Source organism: Phacochoerus africanus, chromosome 13 (assembly GCF_016906955.1).
Source record: "Phacochoerus africanus isolate WHEZ1 chromosome 13, ROS_Pafr_v1, whole genome shotgun sequence".
NCBI classification, from domain to species: domain Eukaryota; kingdom Metazoa; phylum Chordata; class Mammalia; order Artiodactyla; family Suidae; genus Phacochoerus; species Phacochoerus africanus.
Window position 1 is genome coordinate 23,005,215 of NC_062556.1, and position 13,216 is coordinate 23,018,430.

Here is a 13,216-nt window from a genome sequence, read left to right on the forward strand (position 1 = left end):
CCATAAAAAAGAGTGTTATGTTGTGAGCCACATGGGAAGTCCATTTGCAGCACATGGATGCAACTAGAAATTATCATACTAAGTGAAGTAAGTCAGAAAAAGTCAGATCATTCCACTTCCTGGATGGGCAAGAGTTGGATATGAATGTGTTGGTAAGGCAACCTGAGGTCTCCCAAGAACCAAAGGAGAGAGAAGGGTCAAACCGTGAGTCCTAGAAAGAGAAGGAGCCCTGTTACTATTCAGAGATTGGGGAATCTCGGCTTCTGCTTCTTAGCTGTGTTGCTGAAATCCCAGGAAGGAATCCCCCACACATTGTGATCAATTCCTGATTATTTCACCAATGGCAATTAGTGCCAAGTTGGGCATACTGATTTTGCTTTCAAACCTGGAGTTAGAGACAATGAACCTATATCCATGCGAGCAAAACTCTTACTAGGTTTGTGTAATACCAACTTCAGATGAATGCTGCATGCCAGGACCACAGCAGGGCATAAGGAGAGGGCAAGGAAAAGACAAGACTTTGGAGACCTCAGAGAATTCTTGCAGATAATCTAGAAGATTCAAGGTGAGTGCCTGCAGGCATTATTCCTGCACACACCTAATCCCATCACACCTCCCACTCAATTTCATCTGTTCTCACCAATGGTCATCCATAAGAGAACAGTAGCTTAACTGCTTTGTTTTCCTAGAGAGAACACTATTAAAGATGTAATCATCACACTTCAAGTGGATAATAAATATTATTAAATCATACTCAGTGCAGACATTAGTTCTATAAATTACCCTTTAGTCCCAAGTATGGTCCGTTAAGGAGGGAAAGGGAGAAAAGAAGGTGAGGAGGCAATAAAAGAGAAAGCAGTAAATAGAGAAGTGGGATAAAAAAGGAGAAAGAGGTAGACAATGAGGGAGGTAGAGGGGAGGAAGGTGGGAGTCAGATACACTAATAAAAATAAGAGAAGCAAAGCAAAGAGTACTGATAACAATGTTTAACAAAAACTGAATTCATTATAAAATGCTTCTCCCTCCCATTGCTTTTAACTCCTTTATTGAATTTGTAATGACTTGCTTATTTAAATATTAACAATAGGGAAGATACTAACATTTGAATTTTTTAATGTTTCAACTTTCAAGTTTTAATGAAGTGTAAAAATGTGTTTATCTAGAAATTTTCAAATTCTCACAAAAGTCTTATGAACAAAATGTACTTACTCTGCTCCTTGTATCATGCTGAAGGGCATCTTGACACCATAGTTTGTAAAACTGAAACACAGAAAGAGATGGGGGAAAGTGTTTTTGGGGGGTTTTTTTCCTTTCACTTGCTAAGTGTCCCTATCTTTTTCACCGGAAAATGGACTCTGAGCTTGTACTTAAGGGTGTGTCAATTGTTGTCTTTCTGAAAGAAAGGAAGGGAAAAAGATTACGCTTCCCAAGACCTGCCTGTTAGTTAAGGTATAATGAAGCTCTTTCTTTTTCTTTTTCCTTTTTGGCAGAAGGGTTCAATGGTCAGCCAATTTGTTTCTGTCAAGTGAGTCTGTCAAAATATTTAACCAAGTGAATGGACAGGGGGAAAAAGTTGCTAGATATTTGGCCCTGATTCCTTATTTATATTGTATATTCCTTATGAGTAGTGCCTATTCCACAGCAATGATTAGAGCAATATTACTTTAAAGAAAGTTTGAGATCATCAAATAAAATCCATATCAAATGTTCCTGTTTACATTAAGATTATACTTAATGGCCTCTCCAAATGGTTCAACTATCTAAATTTTCATTTGGTAGGTCAGATTTTCCTACTCTTACGTGTGTGTTAACATATCATGAAATTCTTATTTCATTACTGTGTAAAAACTCTGCTATAATTACACATGTGGTGCCTAGGTTTTAGGAACACTCAGCTCAGTAGAATTGCACACCCAGAAAGTCTTCTGGGTCAAGTTTGGAAAAGACACTAGTCAAGTTTAGACCTCCCCAGGTCAAGTTTGAAAAAGACACTAATTAGTAGCCTCTCCTAGACTAAACTCTCTCACTGAAATAAATTATGAGCTCCCTTCAAAGTGAAATTAAAAAAAAAAAGTCTATATTATTTTATTTTAGCTTTTTTTTTCCTTTTTTTTTTTTTTTTTTTTAGGGTGGCACCTTCAGCATATGGAAGTTCCCAGGCTAGGGGATCAAATCGGAGCTACAGCTGCTGGCCTACACCACAGCCACAACAACACTAGATCCAAGCAGTGTCTGTGACCTACACCACAGCTCACAGCAGCGCCAGATCCTTAACCCACTGAGGCCAGAAATCAAAACCAAGTCCTCATGGATACTAGTCAGGCTCGTTACTACTGAGCCACAAAGAGATCTTCCTATTTTATTTTATTCTAGTAAAACCATGAAACCAGGAATAAATTTTAAACGTAATACTTATACACCTATGAAATCAAAAGAGATTTACAGCTATATACTATACATATTAAAACCAAAGCAGGAAAACTCAAGTTTTCAACGTTAATCTAATTTTGTGGATGGTGTTATTTTGCTGAAACTAGATCTCCGATGTAGTAAACCATACGCTCAGATCCAGATTAAATATACTCTCTCCAGTATAGTGGGTACAGGGAGCTGGAAGTGGGACGATGCAGACCAAGGGACACAAGTCTTCAGTTATCAGATGAATAAGCTCTGAGGACCTAATGGACAGCATGGTGACTATAGTTAACAGTATTGTTTTATGTACTTGGCATTTGCTAAGAGATTAGAATATCTACGACTCACAAATAAAAACTGGAACTATGTGAGGTGATGCATGTTTTAATCAACCTGAGTGTGGTTGATCATTTCACTGGGTACATCTAGGTCAAATCATCACTTTGTATACTTTAAATATATATGATTTTATTTGTCAATTATACTTCAATAAAATTGAAAAGAATTTAAAAAGAAAAAAAAGGGAGGTCCTGTTGTGGCTCAGCAGTAACAAATCCAACTACAGTCCAAAAGAAGGCAGCTTTGATCCCTTGCCTCATTCAGTGGTTAAATGATCCAGTGTTTCTGTGAGCTGTGGTGTAGGCCAGCAGCTGCATCTCCATTCAACCCCTAGCCTGGGAACTTCCATATGCTGAAGGTACAGCCCTAAAAAGGCAAAAAAAGAAAAAGAAAAAAATGCTTTCTCCTTCTGTGAAAAAGACTCTTCATAGAACATGGACTAAACCTTACTCCTTAGCACATCATTCTATGTAGTTGGCTTCTTTCCATCCTCTTTTCCCTCTATATCCCCTACTCATCCTTCACCAACTTCCAACTGGATAACCTGCCATGACTTGCCATTCTCCCAGAAAAACCCAGTCCTTGCCAGTACCCATGACTCTGCCCATGCTGTCTTCCCAGCCTCCATTCCCCTCTGCTACTAACCTTCTCATTTTGCTCTAAGATCTGACTGCAATGCATCTACTTTACAAAGTCACCGTCCAGCCACCTTCCCACCCCAGAGTTAATAACAGCAGCTTCCCCTGAGTTGCCAGGACACATTATTCGCATCTGTTTTCATGCTGCCTGGTATTATGTTAGCTGTTTATAGATCTGTCTTGATTAACCTTATTTTTTAAAAGACAGCTTTATTGAGATTAATGCTCATATCATACAATTCACCCATTTAAAGTGTGCAACAGAATGATGGTTAGTATTCTTACACAGTTGTACCAGTATCACTACAAATAATTTTAGGGCATTTTCGTCATCCATAAAAGAAATCCTATACCATTAGCAGTCACTCCCCACCTCCTCACCCCTAGCCCTAGGCAAACATAGATTTTTCTACATCCATTGGATAAATGGAATCATCCAACATGTGATTTTTGTGCAATCATGATTTTTTAAGGCGGAGACCATGTCCTATTGATGGAAGAATTAACGAGCAGAATATGTGATGTAATAGAAAGAGGAGAGTTTGGAGTTAGATAATAGTTAAAATCTCAGTTCAGCTATTTATTATTTGTGTAACTTCAGGCCAGTCACCCCATCTCTCTGAGTCTCAGTTTATACACCTGTAAAAAGGAGACAACAATGCCTCTCTTGAAAGATGGTCATGAGGATTAGCAAGGGGATATGAGACATTCTTAGAAAAGAGCCTTTTGTATTCTTACACAGTTGTACCAGTATCCAGAGCCCCTGACCTCATAGATAGTAATGCATGTTGACTAATAAATTAATGGATTAGGAGTTCCCGTCATGGCTCAGTGATAACAAACCCAACTAGTATTCATGAGGACTCGGGTTCAATCCCTGGCCTCACTCAGTTCTGGCATTGCCATGAGCTGTGGTGTAGGTCACAGACGCAGCTTGGCTCTGGCGTTGCTGTGGCTGTGGCTGGTAGCTACAGCTCCAATTCGACCCCTGGCCTGGGAACCTTCATATGCCAAGGGTGCAGCCCTAAAAAGCAAAAAAAAAAAAAAAAAAAATTAATTAATGAATGGATGAGTGATGCAGATTCAAATGCTTTTCATTCAGAGCCAGTGGACTTTCAACAACTTAGGGAAAGGAGATAGAGCTCCCAGGGCCAAATCTGTGCCAAAGGATCTAAACTAGTTCCTTTTGTTTTTCAGCTGCTGTTCTCCCTCAGAGACTGGCAACGGAGGCAGACAACAGAGCCAACAAATCAGGGGACACCTGAAATCAGAGGGGCAGCAGGTGGATTCTGGCTCTGACACAGGCCTTCATCATCACAGCACTTTGACAAGCTAGCTCCTCCATCTTAACTTTGAGTTTTCATTTCTACACACGGCTTCATCAAATAACAATTTCTGCTTTCCCTATGATAGGACGAAAGAAGCCTGAATCACTTCTGAAAATGTTTGAACTCTCTTTAAGATAGAAGAGCAAGACCATCTGAATAAGGAATAGAGAAAGAAGCATAGAGGAGTTCCCGTCGTGGCTCAGCAATAACAACCTGACTAGTATCTATGAGGATGAGGGTTCGATCCCTAACTTCACTCAGTGGGTTAAGGATCTGGCATTGCTATGAGATGTGGTGTAGGTCACAGATTCGGCTTGGATCCTGAGTTGCTATGGCTGTGGTGAAGGTAGGCAGCTGCAGCTCCAATTCGACTCCAGCCTGGGAATTTCCATATGTCACAGGCACGGCTCTAAAAAGCAAAAAAAAAAAAAAAGTACAGCAACGAAAAGACACAGAATAGATGTTGATCCAAAGGAAAGAAAAGTCCAACCACAGGAAAGAAAAGCACCAGCATACCACCTCAATTCCCCAAAACAAAGGGAAGAAAGTTTTTTTTTTAAGTTATAATAATGTTCAGCTGAGTCATAATAAAGGATGTAATGATTGAAAGAAATCAAATAGACTGTCTTTAAAAGGGTAAACAAATAAGTCAGTCTCTATAGAAGAGAAAAATGGAGGGATTTTTAAAAAAGAAAGTATCTAATTATCAAAAGATGTTAGTGCAAGTTACATAAGTTTTCTGTAGGACTTAATGTTTTCACAACCATAACCCTGAAAACCATGGAGAGAATTAAGAATATAATCATTTAATTGGGCAATTGACTGTTGAAGCAGATCGGTTTTTACCGAAAGAAAGAAGGAAAAGTAATCTTGGAAACTTTTGCCATTTCAACATTTTTTATAATGAGCCAAACAAATTACCATCTAGCTAGAAGCAACTGTGTGAGACTCAGATGGAGAAACATCAAGTTTGTATCATGAAAATGCTTGATCAATTCCAGCCCTTACAAGCAGGCTGAAGAAAATTCAAACATAGTCATGAGGTAATGTCAATTATTGGCAGAGAAATAGGCTGTGTTCCCATCTCAAATTACTCTAACTCTTTAATTTGCCCTTTTCCAAATAATTTATCCCATGATGAGAGAATGTTTACCTTCTGATCTGAAGGAAGAGGACCCATAAGTTTTTCCATCCACTTATCTTTTTAAAAATAAGACAAGGAGTCCCTGCTGTGGCACAGTGGGTTAAGGATACCGTGTTGTCTCTGTGGCAGCACAGGTTTGATATCTGGCCTGGTACAGTGGGTTAAGGACCTGGAGTTGCCACAGCTTCGGTGTAGGTTGCAACTGCAGCTCAGATTCAGTCCCTGGCCTGGGAACTTATATATGCTGCAGGGATGGCCAAAAATAAATTAATTGATTAATAATAAAAATAAGACAAAAAAGAAAAATAATAAAAAAGTATCAATTTCTGATAGATCCTAATTTCTAGATAATAGATAGATGTATAGATCCTAATAGCTCTAGTTCCTTATGCCAGGGGCCTGCTCACATAGATTCATAGACAAAACATTCTAAAACCTCACCTTTCTTTTGTGTAAACAAATATCGTCAAGAGAGAGAGATGTGCCTGAGACCCCTGTTCTATACCAAACACATGCAAGTGGGAACAGCTCCTAAAACTCTCTAAGGATATTTTCCCACTGTAAATAACATATTCTGAGTATCTAGACCTGTAGCTGAGTAAATTTTTTTTTCCCTTGTCATTATTTTCCAGATTCCATCAGAGGTCTATTGCACGTGTTCTCTAGCAGATTCAATAGCGAAGGCTCCCTGAGCAGGCCCAGCTCTGCTCCAAAGCTCCACCCTCAAGACAGGGAAGTAACGTCTGCAGCTCTGACTGGGCCTCTGTTGGTGTAAGAATCTCTCAACACTGAGACAGAATTTCAATACTGAACTTCCATGGAAGGGATCCCTCTAGTGCTGATAAGCTTGGGAATTGGGAGAGGAGGGGACACTGAGTGACCAAACATTGGCATTCAGTATAACACTAACTGGAACTGAAGTAAACCAAAATCCAGACCTCAGAGAGCCAATACGAAATTCACTATGAGAAATGAATAATATGTAAACACCCTCCAGTGTAAAATGGTGACACCAAAAAATCGTCCTAATTCACTAACTTTCTAATCTTGTCTAGTTTTCAATAATTATCCTAGTTCTTTCCTAAGCATTAAAAGTGCTCGTTAAATTTCTCTCTGACAGCCTACAGAAAGTTAAGCCATAGTGGTTGGGTTTGTTCTTGGGTCCTTAACATTCCCCAAAAGTTTTGTTTCAAAATTTAAAACTCTACTAATCCAGGCTAGTAATTACTGTCCTAACTTGGGCTTTTCCAATGACTTACATTGCATATTTTTAATCTCTCTCTCTGGTTTAGTTTCTCCTCCTTCACAGGGGAACAATAGTATGGTACCTATAATTTGCCTTAACAGAGTAATGGTAACTGTTCTGCGAACATTAGCTCATGGGATATTTTTCTGAACAAATATGAAGAGCCACTTCATGTTGGAAGGGTTACGGCACACTATTAAAATATCAATATGGAGCATTACAGTAACAGCTTCACAGTGGCTCACCGAACTGAACATTGTAATTATACATACACCCAGCCCTCGGGATACCTTGTTATTGTCCGCAACCCTTCTTACTTCTCAGGAACAGAGGACCTAATGGTCCATTCAATCTTCCCCTTATCATCGAAAGAGTTTATATTAACAAAAATTCAATCCACTGAAAGGCAATGGCCTGTGACTCAGATATTTTAAAATCTGACCAAAGTATCCTCCAGAGGGCATCTCAGATTTCTATTAGCCCAGGATAGGGACACAACTCTAACTTACCACTTAGTATTATAAAGGTTAGCTCACTGGGCAATCTAAGTCGACTGGTAAAAAGAGTAGAATTATAAAGCAGGACCAAGTGTATGAAATCCATTTTACATCCATTATCCTGGGGCCCAGCTCAGATGCTGGCTTTTGGCTACTTAAGGATACAAGGGGTCCCGCATCAAGTGGACTGGACCACCTCTGCCCTCACTTTCTGAGAAAGGTTGTACAGAGTGACAGGAAGATTTGGTTTTAACTCCCTACTCCTATGCTGGACTTCAGTTTTGTCTATTGTATAATATTGAACAAACCATTTACTCCTCTGAGTCTTGGTTTCTAATGGATAAAGTGGGAGCAAGAACACTAAGCTTGGAGATTTTAAAGGCTTTTGTTGCTTTCATTTCACAACACTTTGATTTGTTCACAATTCTGTCCCTGAGCTTCTTGAGGGCAGGGCCTGTGCCTTATCCATCTCTACATCTTGAACCCCTAATAAATACCCAATCAATGAAAGACACTCGATAAGTGAACTGGGAACTCTCAGAAGCATTTGTCATCATGATAAGGACTTCCCGTTCAGAAGAAAATGCCTCCTTCCTTTTTATTTATTTTTTTCAGGGCCGAAGGTGTGGCATATGGAAGTTCCCAGGCTAGGAGTCGAATCAGAGCTATAGCTGTCAGCCTGCACCACAGCCACAGCAACATGGGATCCGAGCTGCATCTGTGACCTACGCCACAGCCCATGGCAACACCACATCCTTAACCCACGGAGCAAGGCCAGGGGTAGAACCCACATCCTCACATGGATACTAGTCGGGTTCATAACCTGCTGAGCCACAACAAGAACTTCCCCTTTTTTTTAATTTTTAATTTTTTGAGGAACCTCCACACTGTTTTCCACAAAGGCCATACCAATTTACAATCCCACCAACAGTGCACAAGGGTTCCCTTTTCCCCTCAATCTTGCTAACACCTGTCATTTCTTATCTTTTTGATAACAGCCATTCTGACAGGTATGCAGTGATATCTCATATCACCGTGACAGGTATCTCACTGAGGTTTTGATTTATATTTCCCTGAGGATTAGTGACGTTGATTAGTGATGTCATTTTCTACTCCCTTTCCCTGCTTCTTATTTTTTCATAGCACTTACTCCTTAGCAGTGACTTTATATTATATATCTATTCCTTTATTTGTTTATTGTGTCTTTCCCTGACCAGAAGGTAAACTTTGTGAGGGCAGAAATTTGATCTTGATCACTGCTGTATCTCCCCCAACTGAGGAGAGGGTCTGATATGGTATATAATAGGTACTCAGTAAATATTTGAGTGACTAATTAATGTCCAAATTCACACTTTCCATTTATTCGACATCCATTTATATGGAGTAGTGCCAGGCAAGCATCAGCTTTAGGTCTCAGGGTGGGATTACCCAGCCTGCCTGTGGTACCTACCACTCAGCACTTGGGATGAAGGAGATTGGGCTGGGGACACCATGGAAGCATGACCGGGGGAGGGACTAGGGAGTGGCAACAATTCTTTTTTTTTTGTCTTTTTTTTTGGGGGGGGGCACACCTGTAGCATATGGAAGTTCCCAGGCTAGGGGTCGAATTGGAACCATAGACACTGGCCTACACCATAGCACCCCAGATCTGAGCTGCATCTGTGATCTACACCACAGCTCATGGCAATGCCGGACCCTTAACCCACTGAGCGAGGCCAGGGATCAAACCCATATCCTCTTGGATACTAGTCAGGTTCTTAACACACTGAGCCACAACGGGAACTCCAAGGCAGCAATTCTATATTGTATCCAAACCAGAGAATGGGAAACCCTTGTAGTCCACTGCAGTTGTTGGTGTTATGGTGGGAAAACAGCAAGGTGGGAGGGCCTTAGCACAGGGGCACGGCTTTATACTCTCAGGTTAAGAAGAGAGGACACAAGGATCCAAATAGCAAACAAGGTTTTCCTGGGGAGCAGGAGAAAGTCTGCAAAGCTCACAGGAGACCTACTGCCTTAATGCCCGATTCCCTGATTTCAGTGCAGCATCATGGCTGCCTACGGATGGCTTGACATTCAATCCCCTATCAGACGTGGGGCTGGGCTGGGCCAGGTATTGTGGGGATTGTGCAAAGATAAATAAAACAAAATCTCCAGCTTCAAAGTGGCTGGAGACTTACAGGAGATAAGACACAGCTAATAGAAGTAAGAGCATTACATAACATGTAACATGCTCAGTGGAGCCATGGAGTCAGAGCAAATTACTTCCGTAAAGGAGGCTATTTCTGGATTGTGTTTAAATATAGAACTTGTCTCTGGGGTACAAGGAGAACAATTTGCCTGTGCAGATCTCTTCATCTGCAAAGTGTAGGCTTTAAATAGAAGTCACTTCTCTGTGTCCCTCCCTTTCTACATTACCATCCTTCTTAATTCACATACATGCAACCCTATATACTTACACATATACACATAGATAATACAACTTCATTAATTGGACTTTGCTGCCTTGGGGTTTATGATTGACCATTAGAGTGAGGCTAGTTGAACTTTAATTTTTTCCTATCAGTGATATTAGTAGCTTGTTCAAAAAAACTACACACAAATTATTAAAGGAATGGTCACCAACTTTAAAGAATGAACTGTTTTCAAAATGTCCAGAACTCCTATTTGTAAACAAAATAGCTGAAGGGGAGTCAGCCACATGGACCAATGTCATGATACTCTTCTTACAGATCCCTGAGCTAGGACACCCCCACCCCCACCATCCCCGAGAGAAGGGGGTTGGCACACAAGGGTCCTGACCCTCACCTTACATCAGCCTCAGGAGTCAGAGGAGAAGCCGGAGGAATCATCTCAGAAGAAGCATGACCTTGCCGTGTTCCCCAGAACCTCTACTGTATTTCTTGCTCTGGAGGTAAAAAGTGCTTGTGAAAACTGTGTAACAGAAAAAATGTAGTCTTTTTTTTTTTTTTTTTTAATGGCCACACCCATGGCCTATGGAAGTTCCCGGGCCAGGGATTGAATATGAGTCACAGCTGCGGCAACTCAAGATCCTTTAACCCACTGTGCTGGGCAGGGGATCGAACCCACTACAGCGACCCAAGCCACTGCAGTCGGATTCTTAACCCACTGCACCACGGCAAGAACTCAGATGTATTCTTTTCTTTTTTTTTTTTTTTTAAGAGGTTATTATGTAAAATTCGTTCACCTGTGAAAAATTATCAGATGCCTACTGTGGGGTGCACTATTATATACTCTCCTTACATTATGGATTTTTCAGTACCATGCATTTATTTATCCACAGCTCTTGAAAAATATGCTAGAAGAATACTTCACTATTCTACAGCCAACTCTAATGAGAATTCCAATAACATTGCCACAAAAGATTGCATGTGTACCTCACAGGAAACATGGGACTCTTACCAAAAATAGAAACTAAAGTGACTAGGGAATCCTAAATCTTAGCACAAGCTTTTAGGACTAAGGTCAGAAAAGCTAATATTCAGAATGAGAGGCAAATTGAAAAAAACCAGGAAGGGAGTAAAAACGCAGACCCTGGATACCACACAACAAGATTTTTTTCATTATACCTTAGAAAAATGATCACAAAGTGAATCCTGAAGAAGAGATGGATACAGAAAAACAGGAATCGAAGTCATATAACCTATCAGCATCTCTGTGTGGCTGAGTCAAAAGGCTGATCGAGATAGACATGATCTTCAGTCTTCCTTGGATGCGTTGAGGTCATTTCCTTTTTTTTAAATTGCATTTTCTTTTCTTTTTTTTTTCCCCACTGTACAGCATGGGGACCCAGTTACCCATACATGTATACATAATTTTTTCTTCCATTGTCATGCTGTGTTGTAAGTATCTAGACATAGTTCTCAGCGCTACACAGCAGGATCTCATTGTTGGTCCATTCCACGAGCACTAGTTTGCATCCGTTAACCCCAAGCTCCCAATCCCTCCCCCCTACCCCACCAGCAACCACAAGTCTATTTCCAGTTTGATTCCTTTCCTAAGGCCGCTCTCCTCACCCACTGCCAGACTATCAGATACTGTTTACCCTTCAGGGCCTTGCTGTTGCTCCATCTTCTCCTCAGTGCAGCCTCCTCTACCTAAAATGACAGCCCCTTTCTGGATGCACCTCAAACCCTTACAACACCACAGATGACTAACCAGTTCTTCCCTGGGTGTTGAGTTCTTCTTCCCGGATTAGACTACAGGTTCCTAGCTAGCTCAACCTTTTACTCATTTATGAACTTACTTCTGAGAAAAGCCTTACAAGAGATTAAAAATTCAATCATTTTCATATATTTAGTGACTTGTGTTTACCAAAAAGAATAATATTGTAGGAAGTGAAACTGTCTTGGAAAGTTTGGGATGTGTGGTCCACCCTCCCCATGGCACTTAACCCCTAAAATACTTTGACTGCCTCTTGATTGATGAATGGTTGTAGATTTTTCTTGTTGGAAACCTTTCATTCTAAGCTGTGTGTTAATGATGTCATAAGTTGATTAGTGCAAATAATCAGATAATATGTCCCTAAATAGAATGAAGACTTTCATCACCACCACCTCCTAAAAACTGCTCAGCCTCCATCCTAACTGATGACATCCCCACTCATCGGTGACCTAAATCGGGAAACTGGTGGCTCACCAGCACTCTCCTTACTCTCATAGTTGATTCCTCATCAGAATCTGCTGAATCTCTCAGCTTCATCCTGGCCCCTCCTTCAGACAGCTTCTTCCTTGGTTTAGGCCTTAGCTTTCCCACCCAGGCTCTATGGTCCTTTTCTATATAGATGCCTTGTATCTGGTCTCACCTCTGTCCAAGGTGAGACCACATGCAGCAATGGACGATGTTTCTAAAATGCAAATCTGGAGTTCCCTGTGACTCAGTAGGTTAAGGATCCAGCCTAGTCATTTCTGTGGCTCAGGTGGCTTCTGTAGCACAGGTTCGATCTCTAGCCTGGAAACTTCCACATACCATGGGTGGGGCCAAAAAGAATAAAAATAAAATAAAATGAAAATCTATTCATGCCATCCCCCTTTCTAAATATTGTTAATGATGCCTAATGTCTAAACGATAAATTCCTAACTTCTTTGCATGTCATTCAGAGGCCCTCGTAATCTAGTCCCTGCCTCTCTTTTTCAGACCAGCTCTGGTCACTTGCCTATATACATTGTACCTTCTACCCAGGCTAAAATTGCAATACTGTGCCGTTTCATCTCACTATGTAAAACCATCTTTAACTCTGAATCCATTTACACTGTTTGAGTTAACTTCCGTCCTAACCCAAGGACCAATTTCTTTCTCGACCATTTCTATGCTGATGCTTTGGTCACCATTATGCCTGGCAAATGCCTTCCATATATTAATTAGTTCATAGAGCCATTCTACCAATGAGATATTCTCTACTCTCAGGTAGGGAAGGACATAGGAGATTCTGGTAAGAGGAGAGTACATAGCTTGGGGCTTCTTATATTACTACCATCATAATGACTGCCCAGATGTTTGCTGAACACTGGTGAGTCAGTGATGAAAGAGCCTGAGGGAGAAATTCTAAGGAAAGAGAATAACAACAGGAGCAAAGGCTCAGAAGCAGCAGT